The sequence below is a fragment of the Triticum urartu genome, chromosome 3A (genome assembly GCF_056163025.1).
Source record: "Triticum urartu cultivar PI428250 chromosome 3A, HENAU_Tu73, whole genome shotgun sequence".
Classification (NCBI taxonomy): domain Eukaryota; kingdom Viridiplantae; phylum Streptophyta; class Magnoliopsida; order Poales; family Poaceae; genus Triticum; species Triticum urartu.
In genome coordinates, this window is record NC_141875.1 from 654,683,627 (window position 1) to 654,710,622 (window position 26,996).

General features: G+C 55.8%; 1 pseudogene; it reads right to left on the reverse strand.

Annotated features, from left to right (window-relative positions):
• Window positions 1-26,996, reverse strand: part of LOC147981117 (uncharacterized) — a 164,423-nt pseudogene that overhangs the window by 97,298 nt on the left and 40,129 nt on the right.

Consider the following 26,996-nt stretch of genomic DNA (forward strand, 5'->3'; position numbering starts at 1 on the left):
GGTTCACCCTACCCAGCCAACCCCACCCCGGCACCCAGAGTAGTACACCTGAATACTCCCCAATTTCTATCCCCACCGCAAAATAGACTTCTCCACGGCACCGCAGCCTTCGTGCTCCTCCCCTTTACATCGGCGCTCTCGTCCACCGTAGCGCATCTGCCTCATCGACGAGCTCATACGCCGCACTGGAGCCGGTCCACCGTCGTTGTCGTATGCGGAGCCTCTTCCCCGGCATCGTCTTCCATGGTCTCGGATCTGCTTCCCGGGAGCCGACGCCAAGCGCAGAAGTACCACCGTCGTGGACAATGAACTGACTCCCGTTGCCGACCATGACTCACAGAGGCCGCCGCGACCATCGTTCTCCTCCTCGATTGGTAATGTGTGTATTGAATCACTTAACAGTACATGTGCAGTTCCAGTTTTGTTCATACCTACCCTTCAAATTTCCTGGGTGCTATTGTTCCCGTAAAAGTAATTGGTTCTAGCCTCCATTATCCAACAGAATATCAACTTGTAATTGTGCGTCGCTCCTGTATCGCGCTATGCTTGGGTAGGTTTTTCATCTGCAACCAGTAGTGTGGCAAATGATGGAAAGGTTTTTAGAACTATCAAAATGCCCATGCATTGCACACATCAAGATGCATTTGTATGAGTAGTTTATCTTGTTGGAGATGCTCTAACATGGCAGACGAGTGCTTTAATGTTGCCCACAATATGCGCGAGTATTACTAGTAGTATATTTTTCTTGCCATGTTGAGATTTTAAAACCACAAGTGCGAACATGAAGAGGAGCAATGAAGACCAAACACGGGATATTCGGCACATCTTCAAGGAGTGTGGCAAGTTAAATAGGAGCTGCACCGAACCTGTAAAACGAGCTTTGGTAAGTAACACCCTTTCAATTACTTTCGTGTAGCCTCGTGTTCTTCGATGTGTATATGTTGTAGTTTCTGTTTCTCTTAAGCGTGGTGTTCTTCCATGTGTAATAAGAAGAGTCTTAATTGTCCTAATGATTTCGTTTTTAGCTTGATGTAGGAAGTGGGTGTTCTCACCTTGTAGTTTGTTTTTATTTATTTTTTCCTTTTGAATTCACTTCTCCGAGTTCTGTTTATTTGGCTTCTACTAAATGGATCTAGGTTGCTCTGAGTATTGATCTACAAAAGAAGTAACTTCATGTCAGGATGCAGTTCCTGCGAGGAGGGAAGTATGGCCAACCTCAAGATCATGTTTCCAAAATGAGGCTGGATTACACACAAGGTGCAAATTCCCAGAGGATGCTGGATTACACACAAGCCAGGTGGAGTCGTCAGTTGTTCGTGTCCCCGTTGCATTAGTAAAGGCTGAAAGAAAGCATGCAGTAGCCCTTGAGAATGTAGCTGAGTTCCTGAAGAAGTGAAAAGAGCAATCAGATGCTCTCTTCACCCAAACCAAAGAAGAGATGGAAGAAGCCAGAAATAAGCTAGCAGAGGCAGAGCAGGCTAGGCGTCTCCTGCTATCTTAAACTGTTGTCAATACAAAATTTCCTTCATAATAGCTAGGTTCAAATGTTTATCCAGTCAGCATGCCTGTTGTGATGTCCGTGCATCTACTGATGTGTCACAAAATGTTTTTTTGGGTCATGTAATAACAGCAATTACTTTCCAAACAATAACAGACAAAGCATTGGACATGGTATAGTTCACGCGCAAGCCCGACATTCCAAGTTCAACTTCCACATCAAACTCAAGTTCACAGATATCTGCACATTCATACATAATGTCCACAACCATGATTCACTTCAAAGCCAAAAAAATGTGAGAAGATGTCGGGTGGTAGGTGCGACATATGCCAACGGGTGGCTTATCATTGTGGGAGCCAGTAAGACATCGTCGGTGCCTGGAAACGGGATAAGGCGAAGACATGCACGCCGGCGGATCTTACCCAGCTTCGGGGCTCTCCGTGGAGATAACACCCCTACTGCTGCTCTGCGGGGTCTCCGCATGATCAATAGATGAACAAGTACTTACACAATGCTCCTTGAGCTGTTTGGTGGGAGGAGGAAGAAGGACACGGCTAGCCTGCTTCTTCTCCTTGTGTGGTGTCTAGGACTAGCAGGGGGTCCAACCCTTTGCATGGGTGCCCCGGGGGGTTTATATAGGCCCACCCCCCGGGGGTACAATGTTAATCCGACTGGGCGCGGGGCCCAGCCGTCTGTGACTGCGCTCGCTGGCTCCTGCGCCGGCTGCTGGGGCCCGCCGACTGGTGGGTCCCGCCGGCTGCCGGCCCCTTGGTCGACAGGCAGGCCCCACTGTCCAGGGCCTGGTCGGCGGCTGGTTACTGTGGCTCCATCTTGGTGACGTGGGCTTCGTCGTGGTAGGCGCGGCTACAGCGCCGCCGCCCGTCGGGCGATCGCTGTAGCCTCACCGCGTCTTGTCTCCTTAATGGGGCATCTCCTTCGAGGGAGGCGGCTATCCGGCTGCGGGGAGCCGGCTCTGTCTTGGGCCGACTGGTTGGAGGCGTGGCCGCCCTCGAGCGTCTCTCTGCCCAAAGGGGCCCACCGTCTGTGGGCCGTGCTGGCGGCCCGTCGTGGGTGACATCAGGGTCAACATGGCAACAGTGCCGCGCCGGACGGGTCATGGCTACTCCGTACGGCGCACTGTGCCAGGCGTGCTCCAGGATACGGGGGTGGCAGGCTTCACTGTAGCCACGGCCCGTCGCACCGCCGTTAGTTGGGTGCAAACTTTGAGGGTACGGTCCTGACCGCTTTATGGGAGCCGGCTTCTTGGAGTCGGCCTTCTCGCGGCCGGCTTCTCAAAGTCGGCCCTCCCATGGCTTTCTTCATGAGGGCTAAAGTCGGGCCGCGTTCCGAAAGCCGGCCTGGATGGCAGCCAGCAAGGGGAAGGCGGCTCCATGTCTTGGATTCTTGAGAGCTGGACGGGCTCGTAATTTTTTTAGAAGGGCCAGGGGAAGCCGGCTAGGCTACCCATGGCTATTTACTCCGACAGTAGTCCCCGAAGCTGATCGATCTTCGAGGCGGACAAAGGGACGAGAAGCTTGGTCAGCTTCCTATCCTGAAGAGCCGGCTTTGCTGATGCATGCCGACCTTAGAGAGCTCCGCGTCTTGCAGGCGGGAAAGTGGGCGTCCTGCGTGCTGACCGCGGGGCCCTCCCGCAGCCACGTGGCAGCGAGATCCTGCCAGCGCACGTGCGCGACGGGACGCCGCCGCAGGCCCGGGCCCGCCACTCGCAGGCCTTGGTCCGAGCGCGAATCTTCCGTGGCCCACATGGGCCACTCGTCTTCCCGCGGCGGTTTTATTTCGCCGTTAAGGCACAATAAGCGTGGGACATGGGGGAGTGGGCATGATCGATCCCCACGATTCCCCACGCCGTGCCTCCTTGGCTCCGCCACGCGAGCCTATAAGTAGGGGGAGGAGGGGAGCGACAGAGGTTCGCGCGCTCTCTCTTGCTCCGCCCCTTCTCGTCCTCGTTCCTTCCTCTCGTTGCCGCCGCAGCCTCCCATCTCAGCGCCGCCGCGCCTCCACATCGTCTCACTCCCATGGCGCTGTCAAGCTCGTGGGACGGCTCCAACGTCCATGAGGACCACGTCGAGTTCCTCTGCCAAACTCGGCGCCTGCCCGACGCCAACCTTGTGCGGGTCCGCCTGGCGCCGGAGACGGAGATTTCACCGGCGCCGGAGGAGGGCGAGCGGGTCGTCTTCCGCTCGCACTTCCTGCGCGCTTCGGCCTTCCGGCGAGCGGATTTCTGCGCTCCTTCCTCGAGTTCTACAACCTCCAGCCGTATCACCTCACGCCCAATGCGGTGATGCTGCTGTCGGCCTTCGTCTCCCTCTGCGAAGGTTTCTTGGGGCTGCTCCCCACGCTAGAGCTCTGGGGGGAGTTCTTCCAGAGCAAACTCGGCACCGTCGTCGCGGGCGTGCCCGCCCCCTGCGGGGCCTTCATCGCCATGAGGAGGGCGAGCGAGAACAACCCGTTCCCGCCTATCCCCCTGATCCAGTCGGTGAAGATCTGGCAAAAGTCATATTTCTATGTGAAGAACGTCGCCGAGCAAGGAGACCACGTCAACCTGCCGGCTTACGTAGCCGGCCCGCCGGCTGGGAGGCAGCCCTCATGGAGTTTCCGGTCCCGGTCACTGTCTCAGGCCGGGAACACCGTCGTCTCCCGACTTCGGGTGATGATCCAGTCGGAAGGCCTGAACGGGGCCGATTTGGTGGACGCCTTTGTGGAGCGCCGGATATCTCCTCTCCAAAGCCGGCCCCACATGATGTGCCAGATGAGCGGCCGCTTCAACCCAGGCCGGCTGAGCACCAGGGAGATGCCTCATGCGGAGGTGTCTTACATGGTAAACTATATCTCCAACTGCAAGCTTGCCGAGGACTGGCGATACAGCAAGGCACCGTATTCTCGCGCCAACCCTCTGCCCGTGGTATGTTTTCTTCTCTTTCTTCTTTTCATGGGTAGCCGGCTTTATGATGGCCGGCTTCTAATCAGTCGGTCCTTCTTAGCAGAACCCCCTTCTCCCGCCGACGACCGGGACAGCGGGGATAGAATGCCAGTATGCCCCCGACCGCATGGCGGACAACGTCGACGATCCGGACTTGGGGGCGGCCGCCATGGAAGACGCCGTCGTGGGGGACAACGCAGAGCCCGGGGGCTCAAGGCTCACCGCGAGCTTTGAGGACTGGCCGGACGATGCTGAAGCCGAAGTCGCCCCGCGTCGCCAGCCGGCGGCCGACCATCAGGGCGCGGGCTCGTCCATCGCGCCGGCTGCCGGTGGTGGCGCACAGAAGCGCCGGGCCGCTTCAGGCCTCTTCGGCAGTCGGCCGAAGAAGTCCAAAGCCTCCACCACGGCGACCAAGGGAGACGAGGCGGCTGCGAAAGCGGCCCGCTTCCGCAAGGCGGTGAAGCAGCCTCAGGCGGTCTCAACGTAAGTTGTTAATTGCCTTATCGCATGCTCTTTATCATTCTCTTCTTGTTCGAGCATTCTTCTTAATTTCTTCCGCTTGCTGGGCAGGGCGCCGCTTTCCCTTGAGCGTGGTCCGGGCGGCTCCGTAGTTGGGCCAGCTGCAGGTTCTTCAAGCTCCCGCCGCATGGACCCCCGCGCCGACCTCAGGGAGGCCACAGACTGGAACGCTCGTGAAGCGCGGGAGGAGCGCGAGGCGGCGGAGAAAGCGGCCGCCCAGGCGGCGAGGAAGCAGGCCGACGCGGCAGCCAAGGCCCAGACGGAGGCAGCGACCGCGGAGCCGGAGGCGGAGGGTTCGCGCAACCAGCCTCCGCTGCTCGCCATTCCCCTCCGAGCGGTGGCTCCCGACACCCCTTTGCCCTTGGCGGAGGAGATCGTCCAAGACCCGCCGCTGATGGAGAGGGGGGAGGACCCCGTGGCCTTTGCGCAGAGAGCGCCGCCAGCAGCACCAACCGGAGCGGGCCAAGGCGGCCAATCATCAGCAGCGCCGGAGGGGCCGACCGGGGGTGAGCCGGAGGACAGAGCCGGCCTTGAGATGCAGCCGGTGACGGGCCGGCGCGCAGGGGGAGGCGCCGCTCTGCTGGAGTTGCGCCGAATCGCGGGCGCAGGCCCGTCGGCGGAAGATCTGGAGGCGGCCAGCACTGCCACGTCCGAGTGGACTCCCAGCGGGGGGACTGGCGAGCTGAATGTGGCGGCTCAAAGGGTCCGGAGCCGGCTGCAAGCTCAGGCCGCCCTGCTGCAACAGTTCACCCAGGAGTTCCTGTCGACGCGAGCCGCCATCCGGGTGAGTCCTTCGTTCTTGGCAGTCCTTCGTTCTTGGCCGCTTTTGATTTCTTGATTTCTTCCGTGGGGGCGCGTCAGCGCACCCACTGGGTGTAGTCCCCGAGATTCGGGCCGACTGCTGCGCAGTCGGGTCGGATCTTTCTCGACGGCTACCTTACTTTGCTTTTGGTCTGAACTTTCAGGAATATCACAACTCCCGTGCTGCCGCCTTCAACTCCCAGGCTCGGGAGTTGAGCCGGAGGACCGACGACCTGGCCGACAGCAGAAGTAAGTACTTGATCTTGTCTGCCTCCTGTGGGGGCGCGTCAGCGCACCCACTGGGTGTAGTCCCCGAGATTTGGGGTGACTGCTGAGCAGTCGGGTCTGATCTTTCTTGACGACTCTTTCCTTATTGGTTTTTCTTTCTCTTTGTCTTCAGGGGCCAACGCCGACTTGAGGAAGGAGCTCGGCGAAGCGAAGGCCGCCCTTCATACCAAGGATGCCGAGTACGCTGCCTTGGTCCAGGAGCGTGATCGCCTGGCCAAGAAGCTGGCCGACCAGGAGAAGAGCCACAAGGCGGCCCTGCAGGCGGCGCAGGATAGCGAAGCCGCCTTGAAGGCGGAGTATGAGACCGAGGCGGCGAGCTGGGCTGAGACCCGGCGAGCCCTGGGTGAAGGCTTCGGCCGGATCGAGGATTTGATCGACGGTAAGCCGCCTTACTCGCCCCTCCCCTGCCCCTTGCCGCTTGGGTTTTCGGCTTAACTTGAGCTGTTGCTTGTTTTTTGGTGCAGACTACTTCCCCGGCTACTCCGCCTTCGGCGCCCAAAGCATTGAGGCCCATCGCGAGGCGCGTCGTCAGGCGGGGGCCAACATCGCGCCGGATGCGAACCGGACGCTTGAGGAGAAGCTCTTGGCTGTCCAGGCGCAGTTGCAGCCGGCTCATCGGATTCTTCGCCGGCTCCAATGTGCCGGGGCGCAAGTGCTGGCCGCCCTCTGGCCTGGCGAGACGATCCCCCGCACCCCAAGCCGAATTGCCGACTGGCTGGAGGTCGCAGTCGGTCGCTTTGAGGCTTGGAAGTCGCCGGCGTCCCGCCTCGGAGCCGGGCGGGCGTCGGAGTTCGTTCGGGCTTGGTACCCAGGGCTGAGCCTGGACCAACTGCGCACTTGGCGGATGGAGACCGACGCGGAGCTAGAGGAGGTGAGGCCGGCTATCGCCCAGCGGGCTTCGACGATCGCCGAGTGCACCGACATCAGCGTTTTCGCACCCGAAATCGATGATGACGGTGTTGCTCAGCCGGAGTAGTGGTTCGGGCTGAACCCGACGGTGGGCGAGGACTCGGCGGAGGAGATTGCGTCCAGCGACGAGGGCGAGGATGACGAAGAGGAGGACGACGAAGACGTCGAGCCGGCTGGTGGAACAACCGGCCGTCCTCAGGCCGACCGTGCCTCCAGCAACGAGGTGCGTGGAAGCGCGCCCTCTGCGGGAGGCGGTGACCAAGCCGAAGTTCGCCAGCCGGCCGCTCCTTCAGCCGGCACGACCGTCTCCGCCGACCAGCCCGGCTCGTCGGTCGCTCCGCCAGCTTGACCTGCCGTCCTTATTTTTCCTTCTTGTTGTCTTTTGAACAATCTTCATTAAGTTTTCGCAGTTCCACCCACTGGGGGTGTATCCAAACAATGTTGAATGCTGGCCTCTCGGAGGTCTTTTATGTAAATATTGTTATGTGCATGTTGGTTTTCCACTCGCGTATGCTTTTTATCCTTAGGCCTTTTCCTTTGCCGCCTTCCCTCTTTGCGGAGGCAAGTACTTGAGCTTTCTTGGATTGAAGTGAAGTGAATGGAAACCGGCCGGCCGGCTACTCTGGTAGCCAGTCGGCGGTGGGAGAAAAACCGGCTTTTGTTATATTAGTCCGTTAGTCCCTAGCCGTTTTTCGTGTGGGCGCCCGTTCCTGCCTTTAACTCTTGCCAGCCGGACAGCCGGTTCTTCGAACTGCGACTTTTGGCAAGAGAAGGCTTGGGAGCCGGCACACTACTTGTGTGACTGCGGGTAGGACTTCTAATATAACTCCAGTCGGCCAGTCCCCAAGCCGACTAGTCGAACCCGGTGCCGGACGGAACAAGTAAATGAAATGTCAAGGTCATAAGCATGATACTTTGCATTTATAGATAAGAGATGGCAGTCGCCGAGCCCTCCTCGGGGGGCCTATTGTCTCGTACTTAATACAAAACTTAGCGTCATACATACTGCATTTCAACAGTAAAATCTTCGAAGGAGGTTGGCGTTCCATGGTCGTTCCGACTCCTTGCTGGAGTCATCTCTCTTGCGTGCCTTCGGCTTCTGTGTGTCGATCAGGTGGTAGGAGTCGTTGCCTAGAGCTCTGCTGATGAGGAAGGGGCCTTCCCAAGGGGCCGAGAGCTTGTGCTGGCCGGCTGTTCGCTGGATCAGCCGGAGCACAAGATCGCCCTCTTGGAAAGATCTTGGCCTGACCTTCCGGCTGTGGTAGCGGCGTAAACCCTGCTGGTAGATGGCAGACCGGCTGAGGGCTAACAGCCGGCTTTCTTCTAGCAAGTCGACGCCGTCTTCTCGTGCTTCCTTGGCCTCCGCTTCCGTGTACATGGTTACTCGAGGCGAGTCGAACTCGATGTCAGTTGGGATGACCGCCTCGGCACCATACACAAGGAAGAAAGGGGTGAAGCCGGTTGACTTGTTTGGTGTAGTGCGCAGACTCCAGAGGACAGCCGGCAGCTCATCGAGCCAACAGCCGGCTGAGCGCTCCAGAGGTACGACCAGTCGGGGCTTGATGCCGGAGAGGATGAGGCTGTTGGCTCGCTCGACCTGGCCGTTTGACTGCGGGTGGGCGACGGATGCTAAGTCCAGCCGGATACCTTGGGCTGCGCAGAAACGTGCCAAGGCTCCTTTGGCAAAATTCGTGCCATTGTCGGTGATGATGCTGTGTGGCACGCTGTACCGAGTTGTTATGGTTGCGATGAACGTCACAGCAGTCGGCCCATTCAGCTTCTTGATCGGCTTTGCCTCAATCCACTTGGTGAATTTGTCCATGGCAATGAGCAAATGCGTCATGCCGCCGCGCGTCGTCTTGAATGGGCCCACCATGTCCATTCCCCAAACGGCGAAGGGCCAAGTGAGGGGAATGGTCTTGAGTGCCGAAGCCGGCATGTGTTGCTTGGAGCTGAAGAGTTGGCACCCCTTGCAATGTTTAACTAATTCTTTGGCGTCATCCAAAGCAGTCGGCCATAAGAAACCATGGCGGAAGGCTTTGGCGACAAGTGATCTTGAGGCCGCATGGTGGCCGCATTCTCCTTGGTGAATGTCTCTAAGGATTGCAATGCCCTTCTCTTGCTCGATGCACCGTTCGAGGATTCGAGTGACACTGCGCTTGACTAGTTCTCTGTTGACGATTGTGTATGCTCCGGCTCGTCGTTGGACTTGTCTTGCTTCTGTTTCGTCAGCCGGCAGGTCTTGGTTTACTAGGAAGTTGAGGATGGACTGAGCCCATGATGGAGCCGCGACTTCTTCTACTGCCAATGTGGCTACTGCCACCAGGGTGGGCGGGCTGGGTGGTGAGATGCTGGAGTCGGCCGCCGGCTGTTGTGCTGGTGCGGTCCCCGGGCCGGCTACCGCAGTCCCCGAGCCGGGTGTGGCAGTCCCCGAGCCGGTTGCCGAAGTCCCCGGGCCGGCTGCGGGAGTCTCGGGGTCGCCTGCTTGGCTCTTCGAGCCGGACCCGGCCGCATCGGGATCAGGCGGCATGAAGATGGAGTCGGACTCTGGAGACGGCTTGATAGATGGCTTGAGGAGACGTTGTAGAGCGACGCCGGTTGGTATTGCTTACCGAGTAGAGCCTATTCGAGCCAGGGCATCGGCTGGCTCGTTGTCGGCTCGCGGTACGTGCAGGAACTCGCATCCTTCAAAGTATGCGCTGAGTTGTTGGATCAGGAAGCGGTAGCTCGCCATATTTGCATCCTTGGCATCCCAGTCGCCGGATGATTGCTGGACCACCAGGTCCGAGTCGCCATAACATAGGATCCGGCGAATGCCAAGTTCTTTGGCAAGCCGGAGCCCGTGTATGAGCGCCTCGTACTCGGCCGCGTTGTTGGAGGCGGCAAAGTGGATCTGTAGCGTGTATCTGAGCTTGTCGCCTTTGGGAGAGGTAAGGACGACGCCGGCTCCCAAGCCGGTGCGCATCTTGGACCCGTCGAAGTGCATGCGCCAATGGGTGGAGTCGGGAGCCGGCGGCAGGTACTGGGTCTCGGCCCAGTCGACGAGGAAGTCGGCTAGTGCTTGGGACTTGATGGCGGTGCGGGGCTGGTAGAAGATCGTGTAAGGGGCCAGCTCGATGGCCCATTTCGCCACCCGGCCGGATCCGTCCCGGCTGCCTATGATCTCGGCCAGCGGGGCGGTGCATACGACCATGACGGGGTGCTCTTGAAAGTAGGGCTTTAGCTTCTTGGCGGTGAAGTACATGCCGTAACACATCTTCCGGTAGTGCGGGTAGTTCTGCTTTGAGGCGGACAGCACCTCGCTCAAATAATACACCGGCCTCTCGACCGGCTGGGCTCGGCCTTCTTCTGGGCGTTGGACTACGATGACGGTGCTGACCACCTGGCTGGTTGCGGCGATGTAGAGGAGCATGGGCTCTTTCTCAGTCGGCGCCGCTAGAACGGGCGGCGTGGCCAGCATCTTCTTCAGCTCGTGAAAAGCTTGGTCGGCCTGGTCGTTCCACTTGAAGTGAGTGCTCTTCTTCATGAGCCGGTAGAGGGGGAGAGCTTTCTCTCCGAGCCGGCTGATGAAGCGGTTCAAGGAGGCCAAGCACCCGGTGAACTTTTGAATGTCTCGAAGCTTGGTGGGGATCGCCATTCTCTCGATGGCCTTGATCTTCACCGGGTTGCATTCGATGCCGCGTTCGGAGACCAGGAAGCCTAGGAGCTGGCCAGCTGGCACTCTGAACACGCATTTCTCGGGGTTGAGCTTGATTTGGAACCGGCGTAGGTTCTCAAACGTTTCCTTGAGGTCTCCCAGCAAGGTGCCGCACTTCTCCGTCTTCACCACGATGTCGTCCACGTAAACGTGAGCGTTTCTGCCGAGCTGCTTCCGGAGGCACTTCTGCATGCAACGCTGAAAAGTGGCACCGGCATTTCTCAAGCCGAATGTCATAGTGAGGTAGCAGAAGGCTCCAAATGGCGTGATGAAGGCGGTCTTCAGGCGGTCATTCGGATCCAGCTTTATCTGGTGATATCCTGAGTAAGCATCCAAGAAGCTCAACAGCTCGCATCCGGCTGTGGAGTCTATCACTAGGTCAATCCTTGGCAGGGTAAAAGGATCTTTGGGGCAGGCCTTGTTGAGGCTTGTGTAGTCTATACACATGCGCCACTTGTTGTTCTTCTTTAGCACGAGGACCGGGTTGGCGAGCCACTCTGGAAAGAAAACTTCCATAATGAAGCCGGCTGCCAAAAGCCGGGCTATCTCCTCCCCTACAATCCTGCGTTTCTCCTCCGACAGTCGGCGAAGGGGTTGTTTGACTAGCTTTGCGTCTTCTCGAACGTGTAGTTTGTGCTCGACGAATTTCCTCGGAACACCCGGCATGTCCTTGGGGGACCATGCAAAGATGTCCCGATTCTCACGGAGGAAATTGGCGAGGTCGCCTTCCTATTTGCTGTTCAGGTTTGCCCCGATGACGGCAAACCTCTCTGGGTGCTCGAGGTCAAGAGGCACCTTCTTCGTCTCCTTGGTCGGCTGGAAAGATCCTTGAGCCTCGTGCTCCTTGGGGTCGGGGGACACGGCCGACTGCTTGCCAGCTATGGCCACAACTCGGTCCAGCATCTTCTTTTCTTCGGCAATCACAAGGGACTCGGCCAGCCGGCTGCTGGCTGCGGCACACTCAGAGGACTTCTTGTAATCGCCGGCCATGGTGATGACGCCTTTGGTGCTTGGTATCTTCAGCTTGAGGTATGCATAGTGGGGAACTGCCATGAATTTGGCCAAGGCAGGTCGGCCAAGCAATGCATGGTAAGGGCTCTCCAGGTCTACCACTTCAAACCAGATCGCTTCCCGGCGGAAATGCTCCTGGTCCCCAAAAAGTACATCAATCTTGATCTTGCCAATGGGGGCGCAGGACAGGCCGGGTACGATGCCATGAAACACTGTCCGAGTAGGCATGAGATGCTTCGTCTTGACGTTTAGCTTCTCCAGGGTGTCACGGTACAGGATGTTGATGCTGCTCCCGCCGTCTATCAACACACGGGAGAAGCGGGCAGCGCGTCTGTCCGTCGCGAGGGTGGCTTCCAGGACCAACGCATAAGAGCCGGGAGACGGCATCACCTCTGGATGGTCGGCCCGGCTCCAGCTGATGGGCTTTTCTGACCAATGCATGTGTCCGGCGGGGTTGGCGGCGACCACGCTGACTTCCTGGTGCTGTCGGCGCTTACTGCGCTGGTCTTCGGGCTGGCTTGTAAAGACGATGTAGGTTGCTTGCTCGTCGGGGAATTCGTCATGCACGGCTCCGACAGCGGGCCGAGCGGCCGGAGGCGGCGGGGCCGGAGGCGGCGGGCCGGCAGGCGGAGGCGGCACGAGCCCCTCGCCTTTAGAGATTCGGGTGAGCCAATGGCACTTCCGGGTTGTGTGGTTGGACGGCTTCGCGCCGCTGTGGAACATGCACGGGGCGTCGAGAGTTTGCTCGTAGGAGAAGGCGGGCTGCCAAGCCGGCCTGCCGCCCTTGGGCTTCTTGGGCGCCGGTCGCCCTTCAGGCGGCGCGTCTTCAACTGTGGCCACCTGCCGACTGGCGGGAGGCGGCGCGGGCACTTGCGCTTGTGGTCGTTCGAGTGTGGGCGTCGGCCAGAATCCCCAGCCGGCGTTTTGGGCGCCGGGTTAAGTACTTTCCCGGACGTGTCTACCCGAAGCTCGGTCTTCATCGAGGAGTCGGCGGTGGCGTACTTGTCCACTATGTCCAGAAGCTCGTCGAGGGTAGTCGGCTCGTCGCAGAGGAGCTTGTGCTTGAGGAGGGTGCCTTCTCGGCATCCGGCTGTGAAGTATTATATGGCTTGCACCTCGTGCACCCCTTCACAAGAGTTGCAGAGCTCGGCCCAACGCGTGAGGTAGTCACGAGTGGACTCGGCGGGGCCTTGTACGCACAAGGAGAGCTGTCTGGGCTTGGGGGCCCGCTTGTAGGTGCTGGTGAAGTTGCGGATGAAGGCTTCTGTGAAGTCCAGCCAGCTGTTGATGCTGCGCGGCTTGAGGCTGTTGAGCCAGGTCCGCGCCGTGCCTTGCAGCATGAGGGGCACGTACTTCACGGCAACGCGCCGGTTGCCGTTGGCTATGCTAACCGCCGTGGAGTAGTCGATCAACCAATCTTCCGGCTTCACGGAGCTGTTGTACTTGGGCGTGTCTCTTGGGAGCGAGAACCCTTTGGGGAAGGGCTCGTCGCGGATGCGGGGGCCGAAACAAGGCGGGCCGACATCGTCTTCTTCTTCCAACGCCAGGGATCGCGCCAGGCGGTCGATCCGACGGCGGGCGTCGTTCTCGCCGACTCCTTCGCGGCGGCCTAGCCGGCCGCTGAGAGTCGAGTGCGCCACTGGCGGCGGGGCGGGATATCTCTCTCCACGGGGCGGAGGCGGAGGCGGGTTGCCCCGCCATTCCATGGCTCGGGGATGGCCGTCCGCGTCTCGCTCGATGGAGATTCGGGTCCGGCTGCGGCTGGCAGCCGACTCTTTCTCGCGCCGCGCGCGGGTGTTGCTCGTAGTCGGTGTCCGGGACGTCGCGTCGTGATCTCGACGCGGGGGAGGGCTTTCCGCGGGGCGTCGGCTTCGTGTCGCTGCGCGGCTGCGTCAATCAGTTGCTGGATGCGCCGGGTCATGTGGGCGGGGTCTTCGGCCTCCAAGCCGTCCAACTCGTCTACGGCCGCCTGGGCGACACGCAAGTTCTCGAGCGGAGTGGCATAGACCGGGCGGTCGACTCCTAGCGTGTCGGCGATGACGACGCTGCGTTGCTTGACAAGGCCGGCCCGGCTTGGCCCGCCCGGGGCCGGCGTGCCGAAGGCGGCGCGGTCAGCTTCGCGCTGATAGGCCTCAGTGAGGCGTCTTACGGAAGCCAGCCTCCGGCCCTCTGCGAGGAGGGCGAGGCGGCGTGCCTCCAGTGCTTCGTCGTCAGCATTAGCCGGGAGGGGGGTGGACAAGTCATGGGCCGCCGCATGCGGGGCGCCGTGGGCGCTCTCGTCGGCCGGGCCGCCGTGGCCGACAACCATCACTTCGGTGGAGATAGCGTCGCAGCCACCGGCCCGGGGAAGCGGGTCGTTGTAGATCGTGACGTTGGTGGGGAAGGTGTCGAACGAGGCCGTGTCGGAGTCGACAGGCATCGGGTCGGTGGAGCCAACCGACTCCAGGTCCACAGCGGGCTCGTTGGAGACATGGAGCTGGCCGAGAAGGTTGGTGAGCTGGTCGGTGCCCGCATCGGAGGCGAGCTCGTCGGAGATGAGGGTCTTGTCGAGGAGATCGGCGAGGCTGCTCGCCGCGCAGACGCTTGTGACGCCTTGCAGCGCGTCGTGGCAAGCGCCATCGGGCGTGCCGGGCTGGCTACGCTCGCGGGGGAGAAAGAAGGTTCCCGTCCAGAACAGGTCTTCGGACGACGGTGCACCTGGCCCCACGGTGGGCGCCAAATGTCGGGTGGTAGGTGCGACATATGCCAACGGGTGGCTTATCATTGTGGGAGCCAGTAAGACATTGCCGGTGCCTGGTAACGGGATAAGGCGAAGACATGCACGCCGGCGGATCTTACCCAACTTTGGGGCTCTCCGTGGAGATAACACCCCTACTACTGCTCTGAGGGGTCTCCGCATGATCACTAGATGAACAAGTACTTACACAATGCTCCTTGAGCTGTTTGGTGGGAGGAGGAAGAAGGACACGGCTAGCCTGCTTCTTCTCCTTGTGTGGTGTCTAGGACTAGCAGGGGGTCCAACCCTTTGCATGGGTGCCCCGGGGGGTTTATATAGGCCCACCCCCCGGGGGTACAATGGTAATCCGACTGGGCGCGGGCCCCAGCCGTCTGTGACTGCGCTCGCTGGCTCCTGCGCCGGCTGCTGGGGCCCGCCGACTGGTGGGTCCTGCCGACTGCCGGCCCCTTGGTCGACAGGCAGGCCCCACTGTCCAGGGCCTGGTCGGCGGCTGGTTACTGTGGCTCCATCTTGGTGACGTGGGCTTCGTCATGGTAGGCGCGGCTATAGCGCCGCCGCCCGTCGGGCGATCGCTATAGCCTCACCGCGTCTTGTCTCCTTAATGGGGCGTCTCCTTCGAGGGAGGCGGCTAGCCGGCTGCGGGGAGCCGGCTCTGTCTTGGGCCGACTGGTTGGAGGCGTGGCCGCCCTCGGGCGTCTCTCTGCCCAAAGGGGCCCACCGTCTGTGGGCCGTGCTGGCGGCCCGTCGTGGGTGACATCAGGGTCAACATGGCAACAGTGCCGCGCCGGACGGGTCATGGCTACTCCGTACGGTGCACTTTGCCAGGCGTGCTCCGGGATACGGGGGTGGCAGGCTTCACTGTAGCCACGTCCCATCGCACCGCCGTTAGTTGGGTGCAAACTTTGAGGGTACGGTCCTGACCGCTTTATGGGAGCCGGCTTCTTGGAGTCGGCCTTCTCGCGGCCGGCTTCTCAAAGTCGGCCCTCCCATGGCTTTCTTCATGAGGGCTAAAGTCGGGCCGCGTTCCGAAAGCCGGCCTGGATGGCAGCCAGCAAGGGGAAGGCGGCTCCATGTCTTGGATTCTTGAGAGCCGGACGGGCTCGTAATTTTTTCAGAAGGGCCAGGGGAAGCCGGCTAGGCTACCCATGGCTATTTACTCCGACAGAAGAGTTATAAATAAAGAAAATCCTCTACTAGTTCCTGCTACTAGTGCGAGCACAACAAGTTCATTTTTTGTGTTCTAAAATGCCTGCCGGCTCGTGGAAGGACGTGTTGCCGGCACACGCGCGGATTCAATGAAGGCAGGCGGGGCAGTCTTAAGCTAGTTGCACGCGGCGAGGAGGCGTGCTTAGCCGGGCCTGCAGCGAGTGCGGCCCTCTTGGCCGGCGCACCGGTTCAATGCCTGCGCTATGAGAGGTCGCGTCCGTGTCAGAGCAATCACTCCCTCCAGTCCTTTTTTGTTTGGGTATAACAAAATCTCGTTTTCCGTTCACATTTTACAAGTAAAGTTCGTGGACAAACTTTGACCCAAAGTATGATGGGGACTAGTAAACCAGAATGGAGGTAGTAGTTTTTTTAATCGAAGAAGGGTTTCCCCTTCCAATTTTCATTAAAGAAAACCAGCATCTAAATCTAAACCATAGTATTTTCCCTAGAACTACCAGGTTCAACATCTCGCAACATAAACCCATACAACCTCCATCGCAAAAAAAACAAACCATACAACCATACGCCAAGGAGGTACGTAGTACTATGAATTCCATTTTCGCTCCATACCAATCATTCTAAAAACTACTTACTACTTATAACGCGCCATTGAAAATCGGAACTCTTAACCCTGCTAAAACATGATATTTTAAACGTGGTTACTCGATCTGTGGCAACTGGCGAGCCACCGCGCTCCAAGTCGTTCACTTGTGGTCCCAACCATCAACTCCTACGGATCAAATTATCACGCGAGCTGACTATTCCTACAAAGGTGCTCCACCACGTACCCGGTACCCGCGAATGCAGCAATCGTGCCCCTAGTGTTTTAGGGTTTATTTGTTAACGTCGCTGTCGGTGTCAAAACCGGCGGATCTCGGGTAGGGGGTCCCGAACTGTGCATCTAGGCAGGGGACACGAAGTTTTACCCAGGTTCGGGCCCTCTTGATGGAGCTAAAACCCTACGTCCTGCTTGATTAATATTGATGATATGGGTAGTACAAGAGTAGATCTACCACGAGATGAGAGAGGCTAAACCCTAGAAGCTAGCCTATGTTATGATTGTATGTTGTCCTACGGACTAAAACCCTCCGGTTTATATAGACACCGGTGGGGGCTAGGGTTACACAAGGTTGGTTACAAAGGAGGAAATATACATATCCGTATTGCCTAGCTTGCCTTCCATGCCAAGTATAGTCCAATCCGGACACGAGACGAAGTTTTCAATCTTGTATCTTCGTAGTACAACAGTCCGGAAAAGGATATAATCCGGCTATCCGGAGACCCCCTAATCTAGGACTCCCTCAGTAGCCCCCGAACCAGGCTTCAATGACGATGAGTCCGGCGCGCAGTGTTGTCTTCGGCATTGCAAGGCGGGTTCTTCTCCAACTTTCAAGTGTTCGTAAGCAGTGTCCGGCTCCATAAATGTTGAACCTCTTGGCTTCCATGCCCAATAAGGGCTATCTCCCACGCGTCGAATGAATAAGAGGCGCCAGGGCATTTTTACATTCGCCCCCTAGCCAGATAAATAAATTGTTTATTGAAGGGACGGGGATTCTTCGATCCGATCCATATCATCCTCCCCCAGCGAGAATTCATCAGAGCGTGCTTCGGAAAGATCCATTCCAGCATGACCGACCTCTGCAGCTCCTCCTCCCGCCCCCGTAGCCCTAAGCCTGGTGATTGGGAGAGGTGTTCAGTCACGCACAGTCGATTAGTCGAGTTGAAGAGTAAGGGATTTCTCTCTCCGATGTATATGGTGCCCGTTCGAGCCAGGCTCGCCACCTACAATGGAGGGGCGCAAGCGGAGAGCCTTCCTTGTCCCTCCATGGGGGAACGGGTCTGCCTTGTTCCTTATTTACTAAGGAGGCTCGGATTTCCAATTCATCCGTTCCTCCGCGGGCTCCTGGAGTTCTACGGCCTCCAATTACACAATCTCCCCCCTGCCTCCATTCTACATATCGCCGGCTATGTTGCTCTCTGCGAGTTGTTCCTGGCCTGCGAGGCTCACTTCAAGCTGTGGAAAAGGCTATTCTGCCTTGTCCCTCGCACACAAAGGGAATCACTTTATCAAGTGGGCGGAGCTGAAATATGGCGCATCGCCGATACCGGATACCTGTCCAGTACCCTGAAGAAGCCGTCCGAAGACTGGTCTTCAGAATGGTTTTATATGGAGGACGTCCCCCTTCCGGACCCTGTTCGGTGGGGTCTACTTGAGTTCAACAATGCTCCTTTGAAGAAGCGCCGAAGTTGGCGCCCACGGAGCCCCTAGGCGGAAAACAACGGAGAAGTCCTCTATCTGATGAACCAGATCAAAGCACTGGCTCGATCAGGATTGACTATAATCGAAGTAATGTCGATTTGCATAATGCGGGGAGTGCAGCCACTTCAATATCGTGGGCACCCTTTGTGGTGTTATAACGGGGCGGATGACGCCACCCGCTGCGGGCGTAAGGGTCCGGACAATGCTGCTGCTCTAGTGAAGATTCTGTCTGAACTGTTCAAGGGTGAGGAAGAGGAGTTCACCCACATTAAGCCACGGGATGGATTCTCCATGTACAATCCTCCAAGCTGGGTAAGTTATATCTCCCTGCTCCCATTGTTCCCGCATTCTTATTCGTAAGTATTCACCTTGCCACTTTGTGGCAGGAACTACGAAAAGCCATAAAGGAGGTCAGCAGCCCTTCTCCACAACCAGAGGACCCTGACCGGGCCCTCGACTCCGGACTTGAAGAAGATCCGGTTATCTCCGTGGAACTGATAGATCGACAGTTCTATCAGTTAAGCTGCGACGACGCCCTGGTGGCCATTACGGCCGACTATCCCAGACTGCTCCCTGCATCGCAAATAAGAAAAATCAAAAAGTCCCAACTCCAAAACTAGGATCCCCTTTTAGGCACTTCACCCACCATATACACATGTCATCTTTTACAGGGAAGGCATTCGGGACGCTCTGCCGAACCCGCAGCGGCTCGCCAACAAGAGGTGCCGAGGCCGGGTAGGCCGAAAAGGAAGGCGGTCAGGACGGAAACGACGGCGCAAAGGTATAGGAAAAACCCCGCTCCGTGGTTGTCGTCTTTCTCAAAATGTAATGACGCCCGCGTTTCTTTAACAGAAAGAACGCTCGCCGGAATATGTCCGGCGATGCTGCCAATCAAGCTTCCACCAGTCGGGCTCCAGGACCGGACAAGGAGGCGGAAGGCGATATGGGGCAGGCGCCGGATAATCCCCCTACAGAGGATGCATATAGATTATCCACTACAAACTCAGAAGTTGAAAGCGCCATGAATCATAGGCGCCGTCGGGCCGTACTCCGCCAGGCTTGTTTCTCACCAGAGGCGTTCGACGCCTTCAATTTTGGAGAGGCGTACCTCCATGCTGCTCAAGATGGTCTAGCCAGAGCCGCGGATCAGTATGTAAAGGATGTACGGGTGAGTAAATCTGACGATTTATATGTATCAGTAGCCCTTGAGACTTGAAACAGTTAGCAGAACTGATTTAAGGATCATCTTTAATGTGCAGGTTCTTACAGAGAAGAATACTATGTTGTCCCAGGAGCTGGAGGAATGCAAGACCCAACTGGGGGCCGCTCTTGCCGCATTGCAGGAACAGGAAAAGCCTCCCGCTGGTAAAATTTAATTTAAAGAATGGTGGTTACCATATAGTGTGCGGCGTGTCTGCAGATCTAACAGTTGATTTTGCAGATGAGTCCGGAGAAAGTCCGGGGGACCAGCATATTATGCGACAGCTAGAGGCTGGCAAACGCGTGCTGACTAAGGTTATGCTGGAGAAAAACAATCTCCAAGATGCCAACATTAAGCTGAACGTGGAACTGAAAGACGTTCGGGGCCAGCTTGCGGACACCGAGAAGGAGAACAAGCGGCTTCGGCGCGACATTTTCAGTAAGTGTTTGAACGAATCCTTTTTAAAAGAGTTTGGTGAAGAAGCTATCTAACAGCGTTATGTCTGTAGGTATGCTGACGGGTCGTCCCGTGGAGGAAATGCCCGGGTCTGCAGGTGATCTTCCGTCCGAGCTGTCACAGCTGCACAAACAAGTTCGGCAGGTGATGTAGAGTGTTGCCCAGGCCTTGTGGCCGTCCGTCTCCCTGCCAGAAGGTGTTGCAGAGCTTGTGTAGAAGCTGAAGGGAGCACGGTGGCGCTTCTGTTTATGGAAGATATCAGCCTGCCGACAGGGTGCCAGAGAAGCCTGGGCCATGGTGAAGACACGGTATACCAAGGCAGACCCAAATCACATGGCCGAGGTCGGACTTGTGGGGCCTGACGGAAAAGAGATCCCCGTTAGCTTAGTTTATGGGCAAGTAGAATTAGCCGCAAAGTATTCTCAACAGGATTGTAAGCTGGACCGCCTGTTAGGTGGTATAGAGGAGGAGTTTAGTCAGTCTGCATGACTATGTAATTAAAATGACATGTATAATGCCTTCTAGCCGGATTGTAGATCATTTGTCTTTGTGGACCTTTTCGCTTCAACCTCCGGGCCCGATAGTCCGAAGTGAATCCGAATACCCGCTCAGTTATATAAAACCGGGGTATGCGTGGAGACCAGGCGTAGGGGTCATTAGTGCTTTATCAGATAAGTGCCCAACTAGTTATGTTATATTACATGGGTAGTAAGAAACATCTTCCAGGGAGAATAGTTCCGTTAAGGGTTCCTTTCCCTGGGTAAGCATGCCCTAAAGTGCATGTCCGGACTGCGATAAGAAACGCAAAAAAGCATCTAGGGGCAGATATGGACAGTAAATAAAAATCATCTTTTGTTCACCGACCGAATATTCCCTTAAGAACGCTAGCTTTCGGCTTCACCTAGTCTGAGGTACACATCTGGCTGACCCGGCAGTAACAATCACAGAAGTGCTCCCCTTATGCCCTAGCCGAATTAACGGGAACATAGGGCATAAATACAAGAGCTAGGCAACCCAGCTTGGCCAAAACTTAAGTCATATCGATGCATATAATGGTGAAAAAGGTACATGCGGAAGTATAACACATGTGTTGGGCGTGAGGCCCAGATAAATAATTTAAGCTTCTGTGAAAGAAGGGCCCAGGTATGAAGAGTGCGGCTAGCGCATTTGTAATGTACAAGCGAGGCACAAGGTGACCCTTGAAGGCCTAGAGAAATAATAAGAGAAAGAAAGAAAGGGAAACAAGACAGATGATGTAAATGCAGAAAATGGACAAAGGGAGGGGACTAACATAGATTCCGGTGCTAGGCGTAGAATCTTCGGAGCCTGGCCGCGTTCCATGGGTTCGGCTCGAGTCGACTAGTCGATGCATCCCGCAGTCGGTACGCTCCATCGGTCAGAACTTGGTCAATAATGAAGGGACCTTCCCATTTGGGCTCGAGCTTGTTCTTTTTCTTATCTGGCAGGCGTAGAACTAGTTCGCCAATGTTATAAGTTTTGGCCCGTACTTCTTTGCTTTGGTATCTGCGAACCTGTTGCTGATAAAATGCGGAACGGGCTTTGGCTACGTCGCACTCCTCCTCCAAAGTATCCAAACTGTCGTGCCGATCGAGCTCGGCTTCTCTTTCTTCGCACATGCGCACTCGAGGTGAGTCATGAATTATGTCACAGGGCAAGACTGCCTCTGCGCCGTACACCATAAAGAACGGTGTATATCCGGTACTATGATTCGGCGTGGTCCGCAGCCCCCAGAGTACGGAGTCGAGCTCCTCTACCCAGTGCGTGTCAGACTCCATTAAGGAATGCACTAATCTAGGTTTAATGCCACTCATTATAAGACCGTTTGCTCGCTCGACTTGACCATTGGTTTGTGGGTGATAGACTAAAGCATAATCGAGCTTGATGCCCATTTTGCTGCACCAGAGTTTTACCTCGTCAGCCGTGAAGTTCGTGCCATTGTCAGTGATGATGCTGTGGGGGACGCCATAACGGTGTACAACCCCGGATATGAAGTCTATCACCGGTCCGGATTCAGCTGTTTTTAACAGGTTTGGCCTCTATCCATTTGGTGAATTTATCCACCATGACCAGTAAGTATTTTTTCTTGTGGGTTCCCCCTTTAAGGGGTCCAACCATGTCAAGCCCCCAGACCGCAAAGGGCCATGTAATGGGGGTTGTTTGGAGGGCGGCGGGTGGCATGTGGCTTTGATTTGCAAAGAACTGGCAACCGGGGCAACGTTGGACCAAGTCCTGTGCGTCTGCCCAGACTGTTGGCCAATAGAATCCTGTGCGGAAGGCCTTGCTTACAAGGGCCCGAGCTACGGCGTGATGACCGCCGAGTCCGGCGTGAATTTCTGCCAAAAGATTCCGCCCTTCCTCTTCGGAGATGCACCTTCGAAGGACTCCGGTAGTGCTTTCTTTGTACAATTCTCCCACGTGGACCCTGTAGGCCTTGGATCGCCGCACTATGCAGCGTGCCTCATTTTGGTCCTCCGGAAGTTCCTATCTAGTTAGGTAGGCCAGGAATGGTTCTGTCCATGGGGCAATAATGGCCATTATTACGTGGGCTGAAGGTGTTATTTCGGTGGCAGAGCCTCCGACTGTGTCAGAGTATTCGGTATCGGGCATTTTGGCCGGGTCCGGACTATTGTTACCGGTGTCTCCTTCCCATACTACGGATGGCTTGAACAGCCTTTCCAGAAATATGTTGGGGGGACCGTATCGCGTTTTGCGCCGATGCGGGCGAGGACATCCGCCGCCTGATTGTTTTCCCGAGCCACATGGTGAAACTCGAGCCCCTCGAACCGAGCTGACATTTTTAGGATGGCGTTTCGATAGGCCGCCATTTTCGGATCCTTGGAGTCAAAGTCTCCATTTATTTGGGATATTGCGAGGTTTGAATCCCCACGCACCTCCAGGCGTTGAATGCCCATGGAGACTACCATCCGAAGACCATGCAATAGAGCTTCATATTCGGATGCATTGTTGGAGTCTGTATACAATATTTGCAGTACGTACTGAACGGTATCCCCGGATGGGGATGTCAGGACGACGCCAGCCCCTAGTCCGGCCAGCATTTTGGAACCGTCGAAGTGCATGATCTAGTTGGAGTATGCGCCGTACTCTTTAGGGAGCTCAGCCTCCGTCCATTCGGCGACGAAGTCGGCCAATACTTGCGATTTGATGGCTCGTCGGGGTTTGTATGTTATGTAGAACGGGAGGAGCTCAATGGCCCATTTGGCAATCTGGCTCGTAGCGTCGCGGTTGTTTATAATATCATTAAGTGGCACTTCCGAGGCTACCGTAATCGAACACTCTTGAAAGTAGTGTCGTAGCTTCCGGGACGCCATGAATACCGCATAGGCTATCTTTTGATAATGTGGGTACCGTGATTTGCACGGAGTGAGGACAGTGGATACATAGTATACCGGCTTTTGAAGAGGGAATTTTTGTCCGGCAGCTTCTCGTTCGACGACGAGCATTGCGCTTACAACTTGATGAGTTGCCGCAATGTACAAGAGCATTGGTTCGCCAATATTTGGCGCAGACAGGATTGGGATGGTTGCCAAAATGGCCTTTATTTCTTCCAATCCAGCTATGGCAGCATCCGTCCACTCGAAGTGTTTGGTGCACCGAAGAAGGCGATAAAGGGGTAAAGCTTTTTCTCCTAAGCGGGAGATAAAGCGGCTTAGAGCCGCTACGCATCCAGTTAACTTCTGGATTTGTTTGAGGTCTGTTGGTGTAGCCAACTGTGACAAACCTCGGATTTTGGCCGGATTAGCTTCGATACCTCTACTGGAGACAATGAAACCCAGGAGCTTTCCGGCTGGTACGCCGAAAACGCATTTTTCCGGATTGAGCTTGATGTCATATGTTCGGAGGTTGTCTAACGTGAGCCTCAAGTCGTCTATCAAAGAGTCGACGTGTTTGGTTTTAACAACCACATCGTCTACGTATACCTCTATTGTTTTGCCGATTTGTTTCTCTAGACATGTCTGAATCATGCGCTGATATGTTGCGCCGACGTTCTTGAGCCCAAAAGGCATTGTGTTAAAACAGAAGGGACCGTATGGTGTGATGAATGCCGTTGCGGCTTGGTCGGACTCCGCCATCTTGATTTGGTGGTAACCGGAGTATGCGTCAAGGAAACACAATGACTCGTGTCTTGCGGTAGCATCAATGATTTGATCGATGCGTGGGAGGGGGAAGGGATCCTTTGGGCAAGCTTTATTGAGGTCTTTGAAATCGACACAAAGACGCCAGGATTTGTCCTTCTTTGGTACCATCATCAGGTTTGCTAGCCAGTCCGGGTGTTTTATTTCTTTGATGAATCCGGCCTCCAATAACTTGGCTAGTTCCTCTCCCATGGCATGTCTCTTAGGTTTGGAGAAACGCCGAAGAGCTTGCTTGACCGGCTTGAATCCCTTTAGGATATTGACGCTATGCTCGGCCAGCCTGCGTGGGATTCCTGGCATGTCTGAGGGATGCCAGGCGAATATTTCCCAGTTCTCGCGCAGGAACTCTCGTAGTGCAGCGTCCACAGCGGGGCTTAGCTGTGCCCCGATGGAGGCTGTTTTCGTAGGCTCCATTGGGTGGACTTGGAATTTGACTATTTCATCCGCTGGTTTAAAAGAGGTGGACTTGGATCTTTTGTCGAGTATCACTTCATCCCTGTCCACTTTGGAGCGTAGCATGGTTAATTCCTCGGCCGAGAGGGCTTCAGATAATGCCTTGCGGGCCAATGCGGCTGTTTTGTTTTCGGCGTGGGGTGCTATGTCCGGATCGCTGGCGAGAGTGATGATTCCGTTGGGCCCGGGAATTTTGAGCTTCATGTACCCGTAATGGGGTACGGCTTGGAAGATTGTGAATGCCTCTCGTCCTAAAAGAGCGTGATAACCACTGCTGAACAGGGCCACATGGAATGTAACTTCTTCGGACTTGTAATTATCCGGCGTGCCGAGTACCACATCTAGTGTGATTTTCCCAGCACAGTGTGCTTCCCGACTAGGGATGATTCCTCTAAAGGTTGTGGTACTTTGTTCAAGGCGGTTCCAGTCTATTTCCATCTTTTGAAGAGTTTCCTCACAGATGAGGTTTAATCCACTGCCGCCGTCCATGAGTACTTTGGTGAGTCTAAAGCCGTCCATGATTGGACTGAGGACCAATGCGGCTGGTGCTCGGGTTGTTCGGAATTTAGGTTCGTCATTGGCATTGAAGGTAATAGTTGTGTCACTCCATGGATTTATTGCTGCTATGTGGCAGATTTCGGCCATGCTGCGGAGTGTTCGCTTGCGTCTATTATTTGACGCGAAGGTCTCAAAGACCGTTAACACCGTATTGTTATCCACGGGATGGTGCTCTGTGGTATTTGGGCGAAGTAGATCCTCACCACTTTTGGCCACCTACTGGAGTATCCAACATGCTCTAAGGTTGTGCGTTGGTATTGTATCCGCTGTACTATGAATTTTGCAGGGTCCGTTGAGCCATCCCTCCAGTACGGTTCCATACCCGGTAGAGGGTTTTGCTTTTTGGTAGTTGACCCGGGTGTATTGTGATAATGCACCCTTTTGCTTCGGACTGGGTTTGTATTCAGGGTCGGATTATCCCAAAAGTTTATTTCGGTTTTCCAGGCACTTTCCATCGCACAGTATTTTCGTACTATGGACGCCAAGTCAGCGAAGCGTGTTATCTCACGGCGATTTATGGCGTTAAGGATTCCCTTGTCCGTGCAATTATTGCAGAAAAACAGGATTGTATCTTCCTCGCGACAGTCCTTAACCTTGTTCATCGCAAGGAGGAATCTGGCCCAATAGTGATGTACTGTTTCCTGGGGCTCTTGCCTGATGTGGGAAAGATCGCTTATGTTTGGGTGGGTGGGAGGAATTAAATCCGAACCCTCACCTAATCTGGGATCCAGGGGCCGAGGAGTTTCCAATTTTGGAAGTTCCGGTTCCGGGGTGTGACCCGATAATCCTGGCCTGCTGCCTGACTCTAAGTCCAAGGACTGGATGTTATCCTCCCGCGAACGGGCGTCCGGCTCAGAGAGCTCCGGAATCCGGACATAGTTGGTCCTCAAGATGGAGGAAAGGTCGCCGCATTGTTCCTCCACCACTGCAATATGATGGGTGATCGGTGGAGAGTTAATCTCCCTTTGATCGGGTTTAAGCCCAATCCGATCATAGTCCATAGTGACTCCCAAGGCGGCGATGCAATCTAAGATCTCATTTAAGGAGGCGAGCTCCATTGGATCCATCTGTTCGGCGAGTGCCAATTTGACGTGGAGGTTGTTTTCGATGACCCGAGAAGTCATCGTCGGCGCGGCGGCCGAACAGGCGGTCATGATGAAACCGCCTAGCCGGAGAGTTTGGCCGACAGCCAAAGCTCCCCCGACAGCAGTACCGTATTTAAAGACGAGACGAGGCATCCTTCCTTCTGGCGACGGCACAGAGGAACTCTTAATGAAAGCACCAATGTCAGTGTCAAAACCGGCGGATCTCGGGTAGGGGGTCCCGAACTGTGCGTCTAGGTGGATGGTACCAGGAGGCAGGGGACACGAAGTTTTACCCAGGTTCGGGCCCTCTTGATGGAGGTAAAACCCTACGTCCTGCTTGATTAATATTGATGATATGGGTAGTACAAGAGTAGATCTACCACGAGATCAGAGAGGCTAAACCCTAGAAGCTAGCCTATGGTATGATTGTATGTTGTCCTACAGACTAAAACCCTCCGGTCTATATAGACACCGGAGGGGGCTAGGGTTACACAAGGTCGGTTACAAAGGAGGAAATATACATATCCGTATTTCCTAGCTTGCCTTCCACGCCAAGTAGAGTCCCATTCGAACACGAGACGAAGTCTTCAATCTTGTATCTTCGTAGTCCAACAGTCTGGCCAAAGGATATAATCCGGCTGTCCGGAGACCCCCTAATCCAGGACTCCCTCAGTCGCCTTTACGTAACACTCATGTGTGCGAGACAGCGAGAGGCCGACTGCGTGCGTGCGCCTCATCTCTTCATATATGTACTCCACCGTTTGTCTGGTGTCCAAAAAATTATAATAACTACTAGTAATGTGCCAATGCGTTGCCACACGATCAAAGTAGATTAATACAGTGGCGGAGCTAGATGCAGACTACGCCTGGGGCTGTGCTATGTTGAGTGATAAACTTCTATGATTTTATATGCTTTGCATGAAGAAATTACAAAGGCAGTTGTTTCTAGGCCTGGGGCTATAGCCCTAGCTGCCCCAGGCCTGTCTCCGCCACTGGATTAATACATATTCACCGATTTGATAGAAAAAAAAGTCTACCTTTGAAATACGTATATCACTAAAAATATGTTATGTTTCACTCAAAATATATTCCTTTGGCGGTTTTGATGAGATAAGGGAGGAATTTTGTTGGTTTCAAGATTCGAGAAGTGGTATATGTCTAATTTCTACTCTTACTAGCAAGATGCCCGTGCGTTGCACGG